A 25,441-nucleotide genomic window follows, 5' to 3' on the forward strand; every position below is an offset into this window, starting at 1 on the left:
AACAGGGTACATTTTTCCATCTTCTAAGATCTTCTTCTATCTCTCTCTTTAGGGTTCCGTAGTTTTCATTGTATAAATCTTTCACCTCTTTTGTTAGGTTGATTCCCAAGTATTTTATTTTATTTTATTTTTTTGAGGATATTGTGAATGGAGTGGTTTTCCTCATTTCCATTTCAGAAGTTTGGTTGCTGATATACAGGAATGCCTTTGATTTATGCGTGTTGATTTTATAACCTGCCACTTTGCTGAATTCATTTATTAACTCTAGCAGTTTCTTTGTAGACCCTTTTGGGTCTGTTAAATATATTTTCATGTCATCCACAAATAGCGATAATTTAAGTTCTTCTTTTCCTATTTTTATGCCTTTAATTTCTTTTGTCTGTCTAATTGCTCTGGCTAGTATTTTGAGAACTAAATTGAATAGAAGTGGTGATAGAGGGCATCCCTGTCTTGTTCCAGATTTTAGAGGGAATGCCTTCAGTTTTTCTTCATTTAGGGTGATGCTAGCTTGAGGTTTAGCATATATAGCTTTTACCATGTTGAGGTAAGTTCCTGTTATCCCTAGTTTTTCTAGAGTTTTGAACATAAAGGGATGTTGTACTTTGTCGAATGCTTTTTCTGCATCTATCGAGATGATCATATGGTTCTTACCTTTAAGTCTATTGATGTGGTAAATAACATTTATTGATTTCTGTATATTGAACCAGCCTTGCATCCCAGGAATGAATCCTACTTGATCATGGTGCACAATTTCTTTGATATGCTTTTGTATTCAATTCGCCAGGATTTTATTGAGAATTTTTGCATCCAAGTTCATTAGATGTATTGGTCTGTAGTTTTCTTTCTTTGAAGTGTCTTTGTCTGGTTTCGGGATCAGGGTGATGTTGGCCTCATAGAATGAATTTGGAAAAACTCCTTTTTCTATTTCTTGAAATAGCTTGAAAAGTATTGGTATTAATTCTTCTTTGAAGGTTTTATAGAACTCTGCTGTATACCCATCCGGTACAGGGCTTTTTTTGGTTGGTAGTCTTTTGATGTCTTCTATTTCTTCCTTTGTTATTGGTCTGTTTGAATTGTGTGTGTCTTCCTACCTCAATCTGGGCAGATCGTATGACTTAAGAAATTTATCGATATCTTCATTATCTTCTATTTTATTGGAATATAGTGTTTCAAAATACTTTCTAATCATCTTCTGTATTTCTGTAGTGTCTGTTGTGATATTGCCTTTTTCATCCCGTATGTTAGTAATTTGAGTTCTCTCTCTCTTCTTCTCTTTGTTAGCATGGCTAAGGGCCTGTTGATCTTATTTATTTTTTTTAAAGAACCAACTTTTAGTTTTTTCAATTTTTTCAATGTTTTTTTTTTTGTTTCAATTTTGTTGATTTCTGCTCTGATTTTAATTATTTCTTGTCTTCTATTACATTTGCTGTTGTTTTGCTCTTCCTTTTCTAGGTTTTTGAGGTGTGGTGTGAGTTCATTTATTTGTTGTTTTTTTTTCTTTTTTTGAGGAAAGAACTTCCAGAAATGAATTTCCCTCTTAAAACTGCTTTCATTGTGTCCCGTAGATTCCAGTTTGTTGTGTCTGTATTGTCATTTGTATCTAAGATTTTTTTATCTCCTCCTTTATGTCTTCTGTAACCCATTGATCATTCAGTAACATATTGTTCATTTCGCATGTGATGTAGGATTTTTCCTTCCTTCTTTTTTTTTTTTTTTAGAGAGAGTGAGAGAGGAGAGAGAAAGAGAGAGAGAGAGAGAGAGAGAGAGAGAGAGAATTTTTAATATTTATTTCTTAGTTCTCGGCGGACACAACATCTTTGTTGGTATGTGGTGCTGAGGATCGAACCCGGGCCGCACGCATGCCAGGCGAACGCGCTACCGCTTGAGCCACATCCCCAGCCCTTCCTTTCTTCTTTTATCTTTCATTCCATTATGATCAGATATGGTGCATGGTATTATCTCCATGCCTTTATATTTACTAAGAGTTGCCCTGTGGCATAATATATGGTCTATCTTTGAGTAGGATCCATGTGTTGCTGAGAAGAACGTGTATCCACTTGATGATTGTTGATATATTCTATATATCTTGTTTAAGTCTAGGTTATCAATTGTGCTATTGAGTTCTATATTTTATTTATTCAGCTTTTGTCTAGAGGATCTATCTAATGGCGAGAGCGGTGTGTTGAAGTCACCCATAATTATTGTGCTGTAGTCTATTTGACTCTTGAACTTGAGGAAAGTTTGTTTTATGAACGTTGTAGCACCATTGTTTGGTGCATACAAATTGATAATTGTTATGTCTTATTGGGGGATGTTTCCTTTTAACAGTATATAGTGTCCTTCTTTATGCCTTTTGATTAACTTAGGTTTGAAGTTGATTTTATTTGATATGAATATGGCCACTCCTGCTTGCTTCTGAGGGCCATGTGAGTGGTATGATTTTTCCCAACCTTTTACCTTCAGCCTGTGTAAGTCTTTTCCTATCATATGAGTCTCCTGAAGGCAGCATATTGTTGGATTTGTTTTTTTGATCCAGTTTACTAGCCTATGTCTCTTGATTGGTGAGTTTAGGCCATTAACATTTAAGGTTACAATTGAAATATGATTTGTACTTACAGTCATGTTTATTTATTCATTTATTTTAGTTTGGCTAGTTTTTACTTTTTGGTGATTTTCCTCCCCCTTTATTGAGATACCTCCCACTGTTAGTTTTGGGCACTGTTTTTCAATTCCTTTTCTTGTAGTATTTTGCTCAAAATGCTTTGCAGTGTTGGTTTTCTGGCTGCGAATTCTTTTAGCTTTTGTTTATCATGGAAGATTTTAATTTCATTGTCAAATCTGAAGCTTAATTTTGCTGGATACAGTATTCTTGGTTGGAATCCATTATTTTTCAGCGTTTGAAATACATTGTTCCAGAATCTTCTTGCTTTCAAAGTCTGTGATGAAAAATCAGTCGTTAACCTAATTGGTTTACCCCTGAATGTAATCTGCCTCCTTTCTCTCATAGCTTTTAATATTCTCTCCTTGTTCTGTATGTTGGCTATCTTCATCATGTCTTGGAGTTGGTCTGTTACGGTTTTGAATGTTTGGGGTCCTGTAGGCTTCCAGGATTTGGCAATCTATTCCATCTTTCGTCTCTGGGAAGTTTTCTAGAATTATTTAATTTAATTGGTTGTCCATTCCTTTGGTTTGATTCTCTATGCCTTCTTCTATCCCAATGATTCTCAATTTTTTTTTTAATGACATCCCATATCTCTTGAATAGATTGCTCATGGGATTTAAGCATCTTTTCTGTGTTGACTATATTCTTTTCAAGTTGATAAACTTTGTCTTCATTATCTGATGTTCTGACTTCTACTTGATCTAGTCTATTTGTAATATTCTCATTTGAGTTTGTAACTTGGTTTATAGTTTCCTGCATTTCTAGGATTACTGTTTGATTTTTTTAAGATCTCTATCTCCTGTTAAAGCTCATTCTTTGCCATTTGAATTTGTTTGTTTAATTCATTTTCAAAATATACTTTTATTTCTTGGACTTGCTGTCTCATGTCTTCTCTAATATTCCTTTCCATCTGAGTTAGGTATGCCTTGAGTTCTTTCCCTATCCATGTTTCTGATGCTTCTAGGTCCTCCTGTAGATTTAAGTTGTCCTGCATTGTTTGTACTCCTTTTTTCCCTTGTTTTTTCATGATGTTCACCTTACTTTCCAGCTCTATTTGATTGCTGTGTTTCTGCTCTCTTCTATAGATTTGTTTTGGCTTTGATATCTCTGTTGTCTCTCCTTTGTGTTGGTAGACTATGCCTGCTAAAGTGGATTCCGCTGGGAAGGAATTCCGACGACCGAACTCCAGTGACGTCACCTCTCTGCTATGGAGGGCCCCAGGCTCCTTGCCGGGGTGTCCAAATGGGGAGGGTGGGACTGGACTGTCTCTGGTTGGTTTCAGCTCCCAGTCACCAGCGGGCAGGCAGTCTCCAGCAGCCCAGTCGCGGGGCCACCTCAGAGAAGGCTTCTCCCGGCTCTGCCTCGAGCCACCTCACGGTAGCGAGGTTTACACAAGAGGCCAGCAAGAGAGAGGAAGAAGCATGCCAGAGAGTGGGCTTTTATTGGGAAACAAAAAATTCATGGGAAAATTCCATCCAATGAAGGTCGAGGGAGACAGCATTCCAAAGTCAGTGTCAGTGATTGGTTTCCAGGTCAATGGTCAGCCACACCACCACACTGGACAAGCCCTAGCATCTGGAAAGTGTGGGGAAAGTTCTGACACAGTTGTTCTGTGCGCGTCACACCCAGTCAGGGAGGTATCTCAGTCACGTGCGAGAACGGCTTCCCACATCCCCCTCTAATTTTAGGAACTCCTTATTGCTATAAGAAGAAGGGGTGATGGCTCATTCTGGCTGCTTCAGAGCTGAGAGGGGGTGTGGAACATGAGGGGTCTCGAGGATGAGGGACGACGTGGGGGATAAGAGTTCCCTTTTAGAAATTGCTCAATTTCAAGTCTGGTTGGGGAAGAACAAGTTGTAAAGTCATCTGGGGGTGGGTGTTTCTATGAGAGAAACAAAAACCATGAGTAGTGAATAAATGTTGCAGCAGCTGGAACATGTCACTGTGCAGAAGTTCCCTCATCAGGCTTTAACATCCCCAGTTATCAGGACTGTAAACATAACATTTAACTTTTAGTGTTACAGATGTCCTTCCCCATAAGATACAGTTTAATAATTTAATGTCATTTAATCTTGCAAAATCCTTTTACTAGTATAACTTCTGTGTCTAATAGAGAAACCTTTAATTCTGTTATTTAGGGCTGCATAATCATACTAGCACACACCAACCTACCTGTGTAGGTTATGAATATCTGTAGGACTTAAACTAAAGCTATCCACTAACTACCTGAAAAAACACTTGTAAAAAAGGTATAAAAATAAAGGTCTCTCTAGGGCAGCAGGATTTATTCTGGAGGCTGCTCCTAACTTGCAACATGTCATCCCAATTCTTCTTCTTTCACTGACACCACTCCTCCTTTAGGACCCCTGGGATCCCCACCACTCCTCCTTCAGGACCACTGGGACCCCCAACAGATGTGTGAAAAAGATAATGACCCATGAATTGCAGAAAGAGCTGGGCTCTTATATCCTGGGCCATGGGGAGCTGTGTGTCCTCTGACCAACTAGGAGCACTGTAGGACTCTAATATATCTATGCACAGCTCTTAAAGGACCATTTACTCAAAGGAGTCCAGGCTTGGGTGTTGGTGTTATACCTACTCTAGAGAAATCAGTAGCTTGTGCCCACTACAATTTGGCACAGTCTCCTTATGAGGAACATTTATCTAATCTCAGCAGGTGTCTCCTCCCAGGGTTCCCCCAAGGGGGAAAATAAACCTTCATTCTATTCAATCTGTAATATGAGCAGACCTCCAGCACTAGGGCTCAGGGAGGGGATCAGCCTTATAATATAAATCTATTTGCATGAACAGCCTATCCTCTGAAGAAGGTGGGGAAAAGGAAAGGAGGCCTGAGATTTCCCAGCACAGCTAACGGGATCCAGGCTCTGGGCCTACTTTCTCTTGGACACCTCTTTCTCTTACTCCTTTCTCACTGTATAGGTAAAGGCAAGCTTCAGAGCTATTGGGAAGTTTCAAAGACTATTTCTGTCTCTTTTTTCTCATTCTTTTGTGAAAACCTTCCCTTGTCAGTGTCACATCATCCTTGACTTTCTGTGTTTTCAGGTTCTCTCATCTTGCCAGTGGTGACTCAGCTGCCTTCCATCTCCAGGAACTTCTGTGAGACTCACCTGCAACCTTATCACTAGTTTCAGTTTTAAGGACTATGTAATAAGGTGAAATAAACAGGAAGCCCTCGTAGGTTTCTTCTATACCACCATACAGACTCAGATAAGGATCAGGGCTCGGGGTGCCCAGCCACTTCTCTGGATCAAAATATATATCATTCAGGGCAGAGCTTCTCCTAATCTCTGGCCTACAGGCAGGAGATGAGGCTGACTATTACTGTCAGATATGACACAGTGACACAGACTGAGGGGGACGTTGGACGAAAACCCAGCCTGCTCAGTGACCTGGCCTATGGCTCTTCTTCAATTGTAACATAGCTTGCACCTTCACTAAATACACTTGCATGCAGATTCACATTCACAGCATTATTCCTTCTAATTTCCAATTTGATTTTTCTTAACTCTAAGATAATTAAAAAGGAAAACAACAAAAATATCTGATGTTATCAGAATGGTGCCCAGAAACTCAATTGATAACAAAGAAAGACTGGAGCTCACCACCTTAAAAAAACAAAACAAAACCGGGCTTATCTTGATTTCATCAGATCCCAAGGGCCACCACAGAAGGTGGACAGTTTTCTATACCTTAGACTCTGCTGTTTGAGGGGTCAGAGCAGATGTACCCCTTTTCCTCTCAAGTCATCTCTGCTTAGGGCAGCACACTGCTTACTCTCACCTAAGGATGAAGCACTAAATATGAAACACTGTCTGAAGATACAGATCCAGAAAGAATACCAAGCTCAGAGCTGAGGTAACCTAACTCATTTTAAGGTTCCAGTTACCTTTGAATATGATGTCAAAGAGGGCATAGGTAAGGAAGAGGTTGGGTGCTGAGGACAGAAAACCTCCTTGTGCAACATGAATAATGAAGGGAAGGCTGCACTACTGGTGAAAAAATGTTTACACTTCTCCCAGGACGTTGAGTGAAGTAGTTCCATGTATGTGACTTTCTTATGGATGACATTATTCAGGATCCTAAAAGTTCTTATTTTTGGCCTTCTTGACCCTACAAGAACTGTGCCCTTCATCCCTCTTTTATTCTGAGTTTTCCAGGAAGTCAATCGATATGGGTTTACCTGAGCAATATAACTGAGCAGAAAATTCCTAATTATTGGTTCAATTAACTCCTCACCTAAAACTCTTAAAAAACCCAGATATCAAAGTGAACTTCTAGACAAGGAGCAGAAGAGTAAGTGGAGTTTACCATAGTAATTGGAAACCTAAGTGAATTTTTAAAGGCTCCAAAGAATATTGTGATCTAGCATGACAATGATCAACTTACAGGTATCCCAGTCTGATTCTCCATCTCTGGGCTTACCAATAAGACCTCCTTTACCACCTCTGTGGTCCACCCTGAGCACAGGGCTTATCATCATTGACACACACCTGGCCATAACCTCCACATCACAAAGAGTTCTTGCTCATGTGGAGGTGAGAAATAAAATTACTTCTTGCTTTTCATGTCTGACCCATTCCTCCCAGGCCTGCTCTGACTAAAACCATCTTCTGATGAAGCTTCCTGGAGTACTCCTGCTACTAGAGCAGAATTTGCATTTAACAAAAATAACTAATTTTCTTATGCTGGGAGCCATAGCACACCCCACCTATAATACCAGTGGCTTGGGAGGCTGAGGCAGGAGGATTGCAAGTTCAAAGGCAGCCTCAGCAATGGTGAGGCACTAAGCAACTCAGTGAGACCCTGTCTCTAAATAAAATATAAAATAGGGCTGGGGATGTGACTCAGGATTTGAGTGCTCCCGAGTTAAATCTCTGCTACAAAACAAAACAAAAACCTAATTTTTTAAATTATCCACTTGCTTCCAGAAGCAAAATGTGCTACCCACCACAGTATCCTCAAAAATATAAAATACTTGAGAATCAACTTAACAAAAGGGGTGAAAAATCTATACAATGACAACAATAAAGATATACCTTCTCATGAATAGGCAGAATTAATATTATTAAAATGGCCATATTACCAAAAGCACTCTACAGATTCAACGTGATTCGAATCAAAATCCCAATGGCATTCCTCACAGAAATAGAAAAAAAAAACAATTAAGAAATTCATTTGGAAAAATAAGAGACCCAGAATACCTAAAGCAATTCTAAGCAGGAAGAGGGGAACAGGTGGTATTGTGATAACAGATCTTAAACCATACTACAGAACAATACTAATAAAAACAGCATGGTACTGGTACCAAAACAGGCGGGTAGACCAATGGTACAGAATAGAGGACACAGAGACCAATCCACAAAATTACAACTACCTTATATTAGACAAAGGTGCTAAAAGCATGCAATGGAGAAAGGATAGCATCTTCAACAAATAGTGCTGGGAGAAGTAGAAATCCACATGCAACAAAATAATATTGAATCCCTATCTCTCACCATGCACAAAAGTTAACTCAAAATGGATCAAGGATCTAGGAATCAAACCAGAGACTCTGTGTCTAATAGAAGAAAAAGTAAGCCCTAATCTCCATTATTTGGGGTTAGGCCCCAAGTTCCTTAATAAGATGCCCATAACACAAGAATTAAAACCAAGAATCAACAAATGGGAAGAATTCAAACGAAATGTTTTTTCTCAGCAAGAGAAATAATATGTGAAGTGAAGAGGAAACCTATATCCTGGGAACAAATTTTTACCCCTCACACATCAGATAGAGCTCTAATCTCTAGAGTATACAATGAACTCAAAAAGTTAAACAACAACAAAAAAATAACCCAATCAACAAATGGGCCAAGGACCTAAACAGACACTTCTCAGAAGAGGATATACAATCAATCAACAAATACATGAAAAAATGCTTACCATCACTAGCAATCAGAGAAATGCAAATTAAAACTACTCTAAGATACCTTCTCACTCCAGTAAGAATTGCAGCCATTATGAAGTCAAACAAGAAGTGCTGGCGAGGATGTGGGGGGTGGGAGGGGAAGGTACACTCATATGTTGCTGGTGGGGCTGCAAATTGGTGCAGCCAATTTGGAAAGCAGTGTGGAGATTCTTTGGAAAACTGGGAATGGAACCACCATTTGACCCAGCTATTCCTCTTCTCAGACTATATTCAAAAGACCTAAAAATGGCATACTACAGGGACACAGCCACACCAATGTTTATAGCAGCACAATTCACAATAGCTAGACTGTGGAGCCAACCTAGATGCCCTTCAATGGATGAATGGATGAAAAAATGTGGCATTTATACACAATGGAATATTACTCAGCATTAAAAAATAGCAAGATCATGGCATTTGCAGGGAAATGGAGGGCATTAGAGCAGATTATGCTAAGTGAAGTTAACCAATCCCCCCCCCAAAAAAATGCTGAATGTCTTCTCTGATATAAGAGACATGACTCAAAAAGGGGTAGGGAGGAAGAGCATGAGAAGAAAATTACCTCTAGATGGGGAAGAGAGGTGGGAGGAAAATGGAGGGAGATTGGGAATTGCATGGAAGAGGGAAGGAGACCCCCTTCATTATACAGAATACAGGTATGATGATGTGAGGGGGAAAAGAAAGAAGAAGAAGTGGGTCACATTAGATTGGGTAGAGAGAAGTGATGGGAGGGGAGGGGAGAGGATGGAGGGAATGGAAGGACAGTAAAATAAAATAGACATTATTATTGCTGTGGGTATATATGTGACTGCATGACCAATGTGATTCTGCAACCTGTACACTCAGAAAAATGAGAAATTATATCCCATCTGACTCAATTGTATGATATGTCAAGATCATTGTACTGTCATGTGTAACTAATTAAAACAAATAAAAAATAACAAAAAAGTAAACTATAAAACTATTTTTATTTAATGTTCCAAAAAAAAAGGTGCTACCCACATATGATGGATCCGGATGACCTGGGGGTGGTGATGAAAAGGAAGAATTCAGTATGTGAAATCCAGAGATCTAGGTGTCTTTGGCCTGATCTATGTATATCCCCTCCTCCTGTCTAAGGTTTTTTAGCATTGCTGATCCCTGAATCCTTAGTAGGTATGAGTTTATGCATTTCTTTTAAGGTTACACTCTCAAAAATATTCTAAACTTCGATAAAGGATAAAAATTCCCTGTGAAGGAGATAGTTCTCCAAACCATCACGTTCTTCAATTTCATCTCAGAGTTTAGATATGAGGCAAGTCCCAAAAGCTCATGTGAGGCAATGTTCAGAGGTGAAATGTTTAAATATGAGAGCTAGTTGGAAAATTAATCATGTTGTAGATTAATAAATTGATAATATAAATGGATTTCTCAGTGGTAACTGCATGAGGTCAGGTGGGATGTGACTGGAAGAAGCAGATCACTGGAAACACATCTTTAGTGTTTATAATTTGTCCTAGACACCTTGCTTTCTCTCTATACTTCCCATTCACCATGAGTTGAGCAGCTTTCTTTCACCAACCCTTCTTCTATGATGTTTTTCCTCACCTAAAGCCCAACAATGTAATTGGCCAACCAAGTCTCTTTAGAAAAGAAACTTCTAAAACCGTGAGCTCAAAATCAATTTTTCTTCCTCTATATTGTGCTTATCAGGTATTTTGTCACAGTGGTGAAAATCTGACTAATATAGGAACCTTAATGTTTTTCACCCATGTTCCTCTGTTTGGGATGATATTTGACAAAACTTGGTCATTTGGGGGATGCAGCACATGGTCTTAGTCCCTATAAATACAGATAACATAAATAGTATATACATATTTCCAGAAAATTCTGTTTTTCTTCAGTGTCAATCTGTACAGCATTTATAAAATAAACAGAATCAGGACTTACAGTATGGCAAAGAATAAGCCATGGGGACCACTAATCCAAGTATAGCAAAAGACCTCCATAAGCGGGGGATCCTTTCATATATCAATCTATGTACACACAACAATTGTAAAAATAAATTAATATACATCATTAACTGTATCAGAGTGAGATTCACAATAGCGTAATGTACTGCCAGGGTAACTATAAAAAAATTAAAATCCAGAGTGGAAAACAAGTGAGGAGGACACATTTTCCTAATATTATAAAGATATTTTTTTCCTAATATTTTTCCAGGACCTGTACCATAGGGGCTTGGGCAGCCTAATAGAAGACCTTCAAAACAACAAGAAGTTAGAGTACTAATGTAATTTGTGGAGAAATATTCTCATTTATTAACTTAGATATGCTTTGGGGAAATTTTAATCTTCAAACCTGGGTTATTATGATCCTACATTGATGACTCTAGGAACACAGTAAGAGTGAACTCAAAGACCAGGTTATGCTGACATATCTGACCTATAAGTACTGCACAATACACCATGTATTTAGTTGACTAGATATCAATAAGGACCAGGAACAATCATGCCTGACCCAAGCCCTAGGGAGAACACATATTATCTTTTAATCATTGGAGATGCAGGTTCTTCAGGGACAAATTAAAGGATACTTATGGTCACACTTTCATTGCCTCTTCCTGCTGGCATTTAGACACAAGTGATGGGTCATCCCATTTTTCCCCATTCTCAGTGTCCTTCATCAAACTGTGAAGCCTCCATCAGTCATGTGTCTAGGTTTCTAAGATGTCTAAACACATGCCCAAGTCATATAGAATCATAAAGTATCCTACCAAAAATGTATGAAATGATTCCAAATACTTAAAACAGGGCACAAAACCAAACTTGTTTATAATACTAGAAAAATAATGACAACCAACCAATAGGAACAGTGTTATATATGAAAAGTATAGGGCAATCTCATTTTTACCATATATTCAAATATTCAGTCAAAAATAGAATATTTGACAGGTATCTGGATGTTATTTAACATTTTTAAGGAATGTAGATAGAAAGAGAAAATAAGTCATATGTCATCCTCCCCAATAGAAGCCTTCAGCTCTCTGTGCTATTTTTTCATACACTTTCTTATTGAGTTACTGTGGGAATAATTGACAGTGTATCCCACATTAGGCAGTATATATTAACATAGTCCTTCAAAGACAGAAAGAACAGTGTGACAAAGTTCTTACCTAGGTCAAGGAGAATATCCCAAGAACTAAATAGAGGCTTCTCTCTTGTGTCTTCTACTAGCTGTACTGGGGAAGGAGAGGAACTACAGAATAAAATTAACCAAATCATGCTATATGCATGTATGAATATATTGTAATTAATTCCACTTGTATGTATACCTATAATGCACCAATTAAAAACCAATAAATAATTTGAGGGAGGAATACACTAGAGGGAAAGAATCAGGGGAATGGAGAAGGGGAGGAAAGAGTAAGTACTAGGGATTGAAATGGAGCCAATTATGTTTATATGATTTAGAATATGTCAAAATGAATCCCACTATTACAATTAACTATAATAAAATAAAACAAAAGAAAATATAAAAGATTTGAAAAAAACAGTGTTTATGTAAACAAAATATCAATACTAAACCAATAACTTTAAGTTAGTACCTTTTAGGTAACTTCTTATATGAATGAGATTAATGTCTGGTATATATTAAAATTTGTGTAGTAGTAGAAATATATATTGGTGAGATGTAAAAAAAATGACATTTGTACAGTATTGGTATTCATTTCAATTACTACAGCTATTTTGGAGAAAAGTATAGGTAATAGTTTAAAAAATAAGAATAGAACTACTATGTGGTGCATCAATCCCACTTACATATAAAAATACACAAAATATAAGAATATATAGAGACATATTTTAGAATGTATATCACTATATATTAGTAAATATATATATATATATATATATATATATATATATATATATATATATGTGTGTGTGTGTGTGTGTGTAGAAATACATATATATAATAAACATATTTTAGAATGTATATCACTATATATTAGTAAATGTATATATATGTGGATGTAAAAATATATATATATAATAAATATACAAATGAAGATAACATAAATATATATATGTGTGTATATACATACATATACAAACACACGCATATCTCTACCTAAGGTTTTTATTTCCCCTTTCCAATATACTGAGTGTTCATTTTAGTGCAAATTTTGATTTCTTCTCTCAATTTTAAACACCCTCATAGCAAGCACTCTGGAATATAAATCATATTTTTTCCTTAGACTCCTATTTGGAATTGTTGATCCCAATAATTATAACATATCAGGCTCATTTGGGGTTAAGCACTGTTTGAAGATCAGAATGGTGGTGTCTCATGTGGAGACTTGGGTGCGTGCATAGACCATTCCTCTTCTCAGAGTATGGAGATAGCAAGCGAGGTATTTGGGAAATCTCTGCTCAGCTGTGAGGCACAGAAGACAGAACTCAGAGATGACCTACACCACAGCTTGGTTCCCTCATATCTTCACCCTCCTCACTTGTTGTAAAGATGACAACATACAGGACAGAGTAAGGACCTGGAAAGACATAGGGCTAGGATTTCTCCTCTTATTTATAGACTCGGAATCAATCTCTTTGGAACTCTCCCCCTTCCAGTGTCCAGTGCTCATTCTTTGCTATTCCAAACACCCTCAGTGTCTGAGGCACCAGGAAAGTGGGTCATCATCTCCTACACTGGAAGCAGCATTAACATTGGTGGCTATGATGTGCTCTGGTTCCAACAGCTCTCAGGAACAGCCCCCAAACTTCTAATCTATGGTAATTTCATTTAACCTTCATGAAATCCTGACCATTTGTTTGGCTCCAAGTCTGGCAACTCAGCCTCTCTGGCCATTACTGGGTTCCCACATGACAGCTGATTATCTTTGTCAGTCCTATGACAGCAGTCTCAATGCTCCCACCATGCTCCAGGACCACAGGTAACTGCTGAGGGCCATCACCAAGAAGGTATTGACGCATCGTAATCCTTGCCAGTGTACCCCATGTTAAATGGACTTGCCTTGGAAATTTGCTGTGACCTTGCTTGTGTGTTTGAGAAAGATGACCCTGCTCAAGGTGATCGAGGGTGGATCCAGGTTTGAGGAAGTATCATGCAGGTTTGAGGAAGTATCCCAGTCCTTGGGTTTAGGGTGTTCCTGGTTTAAGGCATTTCCCGGTTTAAGATTATGGGTTTTAGGGAAGTTGAGGTTGAAGATTATTGCTGCTGGGATTAGGATGTTCCTGCTGCTTGTTCCGGTTGAATTCTCGTGAGATTAAAATGGAATTTGGAAAAAGCCTCGTGGAGGAGGTGGAGTGTGCGGGCAGATGGAGATTGCCCCTGAACGTGTGTGGAGGCTGGTGTGAGATCGGGAATAAAGAATTGCTGTTTGAATCTACAAAGCTGTGTGGTGGCTCGTGATTCTGTGCCAAGCTGAGACATTGGCACTTGGCATTTGGCATTTGGTGGTCCGTACGCGGAACGTCTGAAACTTGGAGGTGAGTAAATTGCTCGCCCCTGAGGGAAGGCGAGAGAATGGGTGACCATTTCAAAAAACAATGTGTTCTTGTTTTGATTTATTTCGTTTTTGTTTCAAGTTGCCTGTCCCTAGAAATTTCTCAGGCAAACTGGGAAAAATGGTTGGCTCAAGGTTTGAAGTTTGTTAGCCCCGAGAAAGAGAAAATTGATACAGCGAATTTTTATTCAGTTTTTGTTTCATTCACTTGCGGTTTTGTTTTGTGTTATCTTATTGGGTTGCATTATCTTTATAGAAGATTAGAAATTAGTAAAAAAGAAACCGAAAAGTAGTTAAGTAAATTGTTAGAGATTCAGACCATGGAGAAAGACATTTTAGATCAAGGAAAAGAGAAGGTCTCTCGAGCTAGTCAGAGAGAGGAAGAAAATTTAAAGGAAAAGGGGTTATTAGGAAAAAGGCCACAACAAAAGGCTGTTACTAACTCCGTTTTATTACCAGAGGGCGTAATTCAACCAACAGCCCCCCCGATGGAGACAGCTGAGTGGCCCTCAAACCCCGTCGTAGTTGATAGATGGGATCCTGAGACAGGACCTCAAAGATTCGCATGCCCTGTATTTGAACAGGTAGGAGGGCAGCGAATTCACCGTGCTTTAGAATTTAAAACAGTGAAGCAGTTAAAGGAGGCTGTAACAACCTATGGTCCCCAAGCTCCCTTCACGGTAACCATGGTGGAGTCCATTACTAACTTGGACATGACGCCAGCAGATTGGGCTAGCATGTGTAAATCTGTGCTAAATGGAGGACAATATTTGTTATGGAAGGTTGCCAATGAGGAATTTTGCATGGAGACAGCTAGACGAAATGCAGCAGCCAGTTACCCTCAAAGAAATCTAGAGATGCTGCTAGGAAAGGGACCTTATGAGGGTCAGCGGCAACAAATTGAATATGATCCTGCTGTATATGCACAGATTGCTGCAGACGCAGTTAGGGCATGGAAGACTTTACAAGGACATGGAGATTTACAAGGTCAGCTATCTAAGGTAATACAGAGACCTAATGAACCTTACGCTGACTTTGTAGATAGGCTTATTCAAACGGCCGCCAAATTTTTGGTGACACAGAACAAGCAATGCCATTAATAAAACAACTGGCTTATGACCAAGCAAATCGTTGCTGCAGAGAGGTTATTAGACCATGGAGACATGAAGATTTAAACACATATATTAAATTATGTAGAGATGTTAATGAACAAGGGCAAGTCTTGGCGGCTGCAGTACAACAGGCTTTAGATGCCAGGCCAGAAACATGCTATAATTGTGAACAAACAGGACATTTTAAAAGGAGTTGCCCCATAAGAGGAGGTTTTAACAAAACTAGAAATCAAAGGAATAGAATACCGGGTATTTGCCCACGATGCCGTAGAGGGAGACATTGGGCTAATGAATGCCGTTCTCAAACCACCATAGAAGGTACTCCCTTATCAAAAAACGGACAAGGATCAGGTATTTACCCAAGATATCGTGGTGAAAGGCATCAGGCTTCATTGCCAAAAAACGAACTGGGGGGCCCAATGCTCCGGGGCCCACAACCACAAATATACAGGGCAGTGGAGGAACCCAGCAACACCATCAGGGTGGTGCCCAGGACACATTGTCCATTAAATCCCTCATCAGACAAACCCGAGGGAGCGCAGGGTTGGACATCTGCGCCTCTGCCAGAGCAGTATTAACTCCAGAGATGGGAGTTCAAATCATTCCTACAGGAGTAAAAGGACCTCTTCCCCAAGGAACAGTAGGCTTATTATTGGGACGTAGTTCATCTACATTAAAAGGACTTATGATAAGTCCTGGGGTAATTGATCCCGATTATGTAGGTGAAATAAAAATTATAGCTAGTTCTCCAGGAGTTATATCAGTAATTTCACCTGGAGATAGAATAGCACAGTTGTTAATAATACCCAGCCTACATAATAAGTTCTCTAGTCTTAATGTAGAAAGAGGTTCTAGGGGATTAGGCTCCACAGGTGTAGATTGGGCTATGTTGTCTTTAAATTTAGATTCTCACCCAATGCTAAAACTAAATATTCAGGGTCGTGAGTTTAATGGCCTGCTGGACACAGGTGCTGACCTTAGCATCATATCTCTTCAAGAATGGCCAAAACATTGGCCATTACAACAAGCCACTCAAACGCTTCGAGGCCTAGGAGTGGCGACTAATCCCCATAGAAGTGCTATGGTATTAGATTGGAAGGATCCTGAAGGATGTGAAGGAACTATACAGCCATATGTTTTGGATCACCTTCCTATTAATATATGGGGACGAGATGTCCTAGATCAACTAGGTTTGATGTTAACAAATAACATCAATCCTAATGCGCCCACTACTAGGGTACAAGGTATCAGGAAAGAAAAAAGATTAGGAAAACAAGAACAAGGTATAGCAGCACCAATTCAAATAGATCAAGGAACAGACAGACATGGGTTGGATTTTCAGAAAGGGCCACTGAGACAATTAAAATTACTTGGAAATCAGAAAGACCAGTGTGGGTTCCTCAGTGGCCCCTGACTAAAGAAAAGATAAAAGTAGCCCATGATCTGGTCAAACAACAATTAGCGGAAGGACATTTACAACCTTCCATATCTCCCCATAATACTCCCATTTTTGTCATCAAAAAGAAATCGGGTAAATGGAGATTATTACAAGATATAAGAGCAATTAATAATGAGATGGTTATTATGGGACCTGCTCAATCAGGGATTCCTCAATTGTCTGCTTTACCAAAAACGTGGCATGTTTTAGCTATAGACATTAAAGATTGCTTTTTTTCGATTCCAATTCATCCCGAGGATAGTCCACGTTTTGCATTTACTATCCCTGCATTAAATCATGAAGGTCCTGATGAGAGATATGAATGGAAAGTACTCCCTCAAGGAATGGCTAACAGTCCGACTATGTGTCAAATATATGTTAATAAAGCAATCCAGCCACTTAGAAATCAAAATCCTGAACTAAAAATATTTCACTATATGCATGATGTATTATTAGCACATAAAGATAAGAACACATTGCTGGAATGTTATGCCACACTTACAAACTTGTTAAAAAATTATAATCTAGAGATAGGAATAGATAAGGTACAATTAAATTTTCCAATTAATTATTTAGGAGTTCTATTATCCTCAACCATGGTTCGTCCACCTAAAATTCAAATACGAGTAGATCAACTCAAATCACTTAACGACTTTCAAAAGTTATTGGGAGATATAAATTGGATAAGGCCTTATCTAGGCATACCAATAGGAGAGTTGGGACCTTTATTTGATATTCTAAAAGGTCCATCAGATCCAAATTCACCCAGAATGTTAACTCCTAAAGCTAGAAAGGCATTAAAAATTATTGAAACATATATGGAAAATATGCATTTAGATAGAATTGATATAAGTTTGCCTTTATTATTTATTGTATTACCAACAAAAAATATTCCTACAAGAGTATTTTGGCAGGAAGGTCCATTATTGTGGATACATTTATCTTACTCTCCTAACACTATTCTTACTAGGTATCCTGAGGCTGTAGGACAATTAATACTCAAAGGAATAAAAGCAGCAAAGGGAGTGTTTGGAATTTCTCCCAATAAAATTATTACTCCATATACTATGGAGCAAATTGATGAGTTAGCTAATGAGTTAAATACATGGGCAATAATCATGTGTAAATCAAATGTTTCATTTGATAATCATTTACCATCTAATCCTTTGTTGTCTTTTTGGTCTAAGCATCCTGTAGTTTTTCCTAAAATGACAAGAAAAACACCTATCATGAATGCTCCAAATATATTCACTGATGGGTCTAATAATGATACAGCTGCAGTAGTTACCCCTGATCAAACTTTTACATTTTTAGTTCCCAAACAATCAGCTCAAAAGGTAGAGCTTAATGCAGTTTTACAAGCATTTATAATGTTCAAAGATTCTGTATTTAATTTATTTTCTGATAGTCAGTATATAGTTAATGCTATTCTATCCCTTGAAGATGCTGGTAGGATTTCCCCTTCCTCTACTGTTTTCTCTTTGTTTTCCACTATACAAAGTCTAATCTGGGATAGAAAAGATCCATTCTTTATAGGACATATCAGGGCACATACAGGATTGCCTGGAGCCCTTAGTTTGGGCAATGATTTAGCAGATAAAACTACAAATGATATACATATTTTTTCTACTGTAGAAGAAGCTACAAATTTTCATAAAAGGTTTCATGTTAATGCTAATACTTTACAAAAGCATTTTAAAATAACTAAGGAACAAGCCAGGCATATAATAAAACAATGTCAAAATTGTGTCACCTTTTTACCACAAGTTAATCTTGGAGTCAATCCTAGAGGACTGATACCTAACCATATTTGGCAGATGGACGTCACACACTTGCCAGAATTTGGAAAATTAAAATATTTACATGTTACAGTTGATACTTCTTCTGGATTTTTGATGGGCTCCCTTCATCCCGGAGAAAAAACTAAAGATGTTATAGCTCATTGCTTACAACATTTTGCCACTGTGGGTGTTCCTAAACAGTTAAAAACTGATAACGGTCCTGGTTATATGTCTAACTCTTTTAAACAATTTTGCTCATCTTTTGGTATTACTCATATAACAGGAATCCCATACAATCCACAGGGACAAGGCATAGTTGAAAGAGCTCATCAAACTATTAAAACGTACTTATTAAAGCAAAAAGAGGGAATTGGTAAGGGGTATATATATCCCCCAAAGATAAACTTAAAATAACCCTTTTTACTCTAAACTTTCTAAATTTGGATTCATCAGGACTTAGTGCTGCGGAAAGACATATGTATCCGAAAAATGTACATAAGCCTAAGGTACTTTGGAAAGATATTCTAACAGGACAATGGAAAGGTCCCCACCCAGTTATTGTCTGGAGTCGGGGTTCCGCTTGTGTGTTCCCACAGGGAGAACAGCAGCCGATTTGGATTCCAGAGAGGTTAACCAAAACAATTTCTACAGAAAAAGAAGATGATTTGACTGAAATCCATAACAGCTGATATCCAGAGCTCCAGCTTGGCTATTCTTACATCTGCGACAGTGATTAACCATGGTGCCTTTTTTCAATATCTATTTTATTATTGCATTTTTCCCACATCATAAAGTTCTATTTTATTTTTTGAGCTCATACAAACCTAGGTTAATGTTTTTCTGATCAGTTTTGTTTTTTGAGTGTGTTTTATTTTTTGACTGTTGAGTTTTTAAACATTGCAATGGAGATTTCACCTAGGTATAGCTACAAGGCCTTTACTTATTATTGTCTTATATGTTGTATCTTATGTGTGCACTGTTTTGTGTTGTATGTCTGTATGTGTGTATGTCCATATTTTTATATGAGGAGCGCTCATGAAAATATGGATCTGAATTTTTTTTTATTCACGTGATTTAAGTGGTTTAATCTAAATTAAGTAAACAGCTGTTAATGATTGTTTTCAAAGGTGGTTAACAGATCTGTTTGCTTACTATTGTTTTTAAAAGTGATTAACAGATCTGTTTGTTTACTTTCACTTTTCCTTTTCATTTTATTTAATAATTCTGTTCAGGATAATGTCTCTTTAACATCATTGCCAGAATTCCCATCTCCATCCCAGTGCCGGTGAAGACTAAGAAAACCAAACTACAGCTTCTATGATAGCTATCACAGTAAACTGTATAAACTGATGCATCAATGAATATAATTCAACAAGCAATGCTCAATCAAGGACTTGATTTACTTTGGGAGGAAATGGACATATTGATAGACTCTTCCACTTTGAACTGCCTGCAGAACTTGCCTGGACTATATATCAGTTGCATGCATTGTGAACTATCGTCTGGTGCAGCGAATTGTGGTACTGCTGGCATATTTTTGCTGATGGTGTCACCAGTGATGCAATTTCCTTGCCAGCGCACCCCATGTTAATTGTGGTAATGCTGGCATCTTTGCTGATGGTGTCACCAGTGACTCAATTTTTCCAAAGGAGCCGTCAATTGGCTTGGTGTCGTGGCATTTCTGTGTCTTCCTCCCTTCTACTAGTGATGGTCTAAAATTTGGGGGCCAACAGAGGTGAGGCAAGAACCTCACCCCCCCACTGGTGCTTAGGCCTATCCACAAGCATGGCTGAATGCTGGACTGGTAGTCAGTGATGGGTTGATCTGGTTGCAGTGGATTCAACCGAAGACAGGAAGTTGACGCCTAAAGGTCAGCTCTCCCATGAAGGGGAGGAACCACATGTTGAATTGGACAACCTACCAGGCACGGTCCTAAGCCACATTGCTTGTTGTTTAATTAATCAGAAGGGGGGAGATGCAGAGGGCCATTACCAAGAAGGTATTGACGCATCGTAATCCTTGCCAGTGTACCCCATGTTAAATGGACTTGCCTTGGAAATTTGCTGCGACCTTGCTTGTGTGTTTGAGAAAGATGACCCTGCTCAAGGTGATCGAGGGTGGATCCAGGTTTGAGGAAGTATCCTGCAGGTTTGAGGAAGTATCCCGGTCCTTGGGTTTAGGGTGTTCCCGGTTTAAGGCATTTCCTGGTTTAAGAATATAGGTTTTAGGGAAGTTGAGGTTGAAGATTATTGCTGCTGGGATTAGGGTGTTCCTGCTGCTTGTTCCGGTTGAATTCTCGTGAGATTAAAATGGAATTTGGAAAAAGCCTCGTGGAGGAGGTGGAGTGTGCGGGCAGATGGAGATTGCCCCTGAACGTGTGTGGAGGCTGGTGTGAGATCGGGAATAAAGAATTGCTGTTTGAATCTACAAAGCTGTGTGGTGGCTCGTGATTCTGTGCCAAGCCGAGACATTGGCACTTGGCATTTGGCAGGTAACTAAGACAAGAACCATTCCTCGTCAGCCAGAAGGTCAACACATACCAGCTCCTACTCAGGCTTTCTATGAGGATTTTGCCACTATGAGCCTTGGCACATCCATGGACAATTCCTAGGGAGAGGTGCCTCCTCTTGTTCTTTCATGATATTCACTCACAGCAGCCATTATTAAAGGGTCTCCAAGGAAACAAGTTCTGATCTCCACCAGCTTGGGTCACAGAATTCCTTAGCAATGACTTTCAGTGGCTGAGGTGATTGGTCCAGTCATGACTATCTCAGACATCACTTTGAGAAGATTCCTGCATCTCCACCATCCACACTTTTCCTGTATCTAGGAGATTCAGAACTATTTCCTTCTGTCATTAGTCCTCACTGGGAAACTCTCAAATTTTTCACCCAACCTTTCAGGTAATTCTCATTGAAAGATAATAGACATACAAAAAACCCACAATATTTTAAGTGCCCCATTTACTATGTTTTGAGATATTTACACACATTTAAAACATCACCAAATCAGGTCCCTGAACCCATGACTGAACCCCAAATCCTCCTCATTTCCCCTGGGAATCCTCCCTCCACCCAGGCCAATGGTAGAATCCTAGGTAACCACTCATGCACCTTAAATAACTATGGATCTGCTTTTATTTCCTATGATTTTAAACAGAATCATACAGTATATGTTACTTCCTGTCTTAATGGCTTCATTCCCTCTGAAGACTACTTTGGAGACCTTCACACACTGTGCTGACCTATATGTGATCCTACAAAGGACACATCTTGAACTTTGCAGTCCCTGAGCACTTCTGCTTGTACAATCCTTCTCCTATAACGCATGGGTATTAAAATTCTATTTAATGATCCATCCAAATAGATGTAACCTATCTGTAATCACGCCTGCATCACATTCATGTTACTTCTGATATTGAATAAATTAATATATTTTCTTGGGTTCCTAAAAGTATGGAGATCTCTGGGCACTGTTTCTTTTATCTCTGAAGTATGCTCAGAACTGCTTGCATCTTCTTAAAATTTTAAAAAATATTAAATAAGTAATAGTTTGTGAAGTTCAATTTGATTAAAACTGCCCCACTTACTGCACCCTGAAAAACAAAGGTTCGTCGTTGGAGATTAAAATACACACACAGGTAGAAGTGACAAAAATGAAGTGCTTTATTGCAAGTTACTGCTAGCTTATATAGAAAATGAAAGTCAGTTATCTTAAAACAGGAAGCCCCCTGGGCCAATCATAGTAAAGGTCAGGTCATCATCTATGGTGCACACACGTCCACCCTGTATGAGATTCATGTGGGGCACAAGCTGTCCACGAGCACGGAAGATGCGTGGACCAATTGGAAAGTTTTCAAAACAACTTGTTATCTGCCCATTGGCAATCTTCCCGCTGCCATGTTACATTAGGGGCCCACTACTATATCAAAAGCCCGGGGAATCCATAGGGGAACTCCCAACATCCCCTCTCTTTGTTATTATATGAAAAGGGACACCAATTCATGCTGGCTACTTCCTGCTGAGTGGGGGCATCACCAGGGAAAGGATCTGAAGGAGGGAAGTTAGGAATCCCCATAGGAGAGCTGCAAAGATCAGTATATGGTCAGATGATGTCCCCCATAGCCAAAGGTCCATTATCACCTCAATCCAATTGGTATAAATTTCTATGGGGGGTACAAGCCAGGCATCATCAGATATTGATCTCAAGAAGGTATCCCAGGTATCCTTGAAGGGTTTCTCAGCATTGTGAAGGATGTTCTCTGCAGAAGGCAGTTGATTCATCTGTGGCCAGAAGCTGATAATTTCTAAGTAGAAGCTGGTTAAAAGTTTGGTTAGAGATTTCACCTACTTGGGTTTGAATAAACTTTATGATACATGGTAAAAACAGACACATTAAGAAGACCACACATAGTTGTTCAAGGATAGGCCATACCCATGCCAGAAGAGCAGTGGTATTAAGAAAGAGAAAAGGCTTTGACTTGTTGGAGTTCTTAAGGTATCTGCCAAGTCAGTGAGCCTAATAATATTGTTTTCTACAAGACCCAATTCATTAATATAATAACAACATTCTTCCTTAAGGAAAAGACAGGTTCCACCCTTTTCGGCGGTGAGTAAATCTAGGGCCCTGCGATTCTGAAGGGTGACTTGTGTCAATGAGGTGACCTGTTTTTGTAGGGATGCTAGACATTCTGCTATGGAAGTAAGCACTCCTTCAAGTTTTGAATTAATGTCTTTGACAGCCCATAGGGAATGACCTAAGGCCCTTCCTGATAACCCTGTGCTTGTCGCTGAGGCTGTTAATGAAATGCCCACGACCACGGGAAGGAATGCAGCCCATTTTTTCACGTTTTGGAGGATTTCAGATGAATTTTATTTCAGAGCTACTATAGAGAGTGAGCTGTGGAACTATGGTGACTAGTAGGCATGGGCTAGACATGTTGAAGAACATTATGGCGGTGAGAGTGCCATTGCACCAGAAGAAGAGACCTGGTGGGGAATAGGTGGTGTTGTTGATGGTTAGGTTATGGTGGCAAAAACCTGTTAGAAGGGAATTGGAAATTGCACATCCCAGAAGGCAAACCTGAAGGATTATAGTGTGGTCATTCTCCTCGGGTTCCCATAAAGGAATATTTTGCAGAGGTTTGATAGGATCCTTTTTGTAGGATGAGGTGGGCAAGCTGGAAACATTTATTGGAACTGTGGCAAGTAGGAGCCATGCCAGGGAAGTTCATAGAAAGCAATTTGCTGGACTGGCAGTGGGGAAAGTTTAGTTTAGATAAGACAATGTGTTGGTGATGATCTGTAACCAGGTATAGATCGGTGAAGCCTGAGAGTCTGAAGTGTGTTGGCTTTCTAGGGATGTGAGCAGCCATTGTTCTGAGTGTCTTATGTTGGTCAAGACAAGGGAAACTGGTGAACCTATGGAAATATACTCCTGGGAAATATACAAAGAATCACAGGGGGGTAGAAGCATACCCTTTGTAGTAAAAGGAAGCATTTACCCCTGATGCTCCAGTGTGGGTTCCAAGGGTCTGGAATGGCCATATTGTACTGTTGGGAGGCAGACTCATATTTGAATCTTCCTATATTTAATTGTCCTGAATATGCATCATGAATTTTACATGACCAGTAGGGTCAGCCCCCATAGGTATCTGGCCACTATTTATAGTGATCCTTATTTTGGTCATATAGGAAGCATAAGTAAGGGTGGCTGGCTTGTTTAATAAGCTCAGAGGAAGAGGAAGAAACTACAATATAGATGGCTGAGGAGCATCCTGTCAGAGGACAGTTAGAAGTAGCAGCCAAGGGAGTGGTCCGAGTGTTATTTTGTGTATATGTTTCTCTCACCTTGAATTTCCAGACATACGATGGTGAAGGCATTAGACTTGGGGTGAGGATGAGGATAAGAATCAGAGAGTTAAGGTACGTTTTCAGATATGTTTTCAGCTATGGGTGCAAGGACAAAGATGCAAGAGAGGCAAAATTTTAAAGGGTCACTAGGGTGGGGAGAGCAAGAGTATGTAGGTGTGGATTCCTGTGAGTCTTCACTAGGGTGGGGAGAGCAAGAATATGTAGGTGTAAATTCCTGCAAGTCTTCCAGTCCGATGTTGCCAGAATCAGTTTCCCAGATGCATAGTTTGAGCCTGGAAATGTGAATCCATGGAGTTAATTGATTATTTGTGAGTTTGAGTTTTGCTGCCGAGGGAGTGCACATGATGACCGAGGTGGGGCCCTCCCATTTGGGATGCAGTTGGGGTCTTTCACCTGGGGGACAGTAATATACCTGTTGGCCGGGTGTTAGGGTGAGGGGGTTTTGGGTAATGGTTGGGTCAGGTAGAAGCCAGTCCTGGTATTTCCTCCAGGGCATAGATGGAAGAGGAGAGGTAGAGCATTGGAATCAGGTATAGGTAATTGTTCAGTCTGTATTCTGGGAGGTAAGAGTGAACAGCCGTACATAACCTCAAATGGAGAAAGGTTGAATGGTTTCTTTGGTAAAGCTCTGAGATGCAACAGGGCCAAGGGGAGGACCTTAGTCCAGTCTAGGCTTAATTCCATGGTGAGTTTGGTGACGGTTTCTTTGAGAGACCTATTAATTCTCTCAACTTTCCCGGAAGCTTGGGGACAGTAAGGGCAATGGAAATGCCAAGGGACTGATAGTGCACTAGCTAGCCCTTGAGTTATCTGTGAGGTAAATTCTGGGCCATTATCCAATTGGATGGAAATGCGCATCTCAAAACATGGGATTATGTCAGATATCATCCTGTCCACAACTGTGGATGCCCACTTATTGGATGTGGGAAATGCCTCTATCCACCCTGAGAATGAGTCCACCAGGACTAAGAGATATTTGATGTTTTTTACCCTGGGCATTTTAGTGAAATCAATTTGCCAATCAGCTCCCAGGATGTGACCACAGGCCTGATGAGAAGGATAGGGTCTAGGTTTTAAGGGGGTGTTGGTATTGGTCCTCTGGCA

This window comes from Urocitellus parryii, chromosome 3 (genome assembly GCF_045843805.1).
Source record: "Urocitellus parryii isolate mUroPar1 chromosome 3, mUroPar1.hap1, whole genome shotgun sequence".
Lineage (NCBI taxonomy): Eukaryota > Metazoa > Chordata > Mammalia > Rodentia > Sciuridae > Urocitellus > Urocitellus parryii.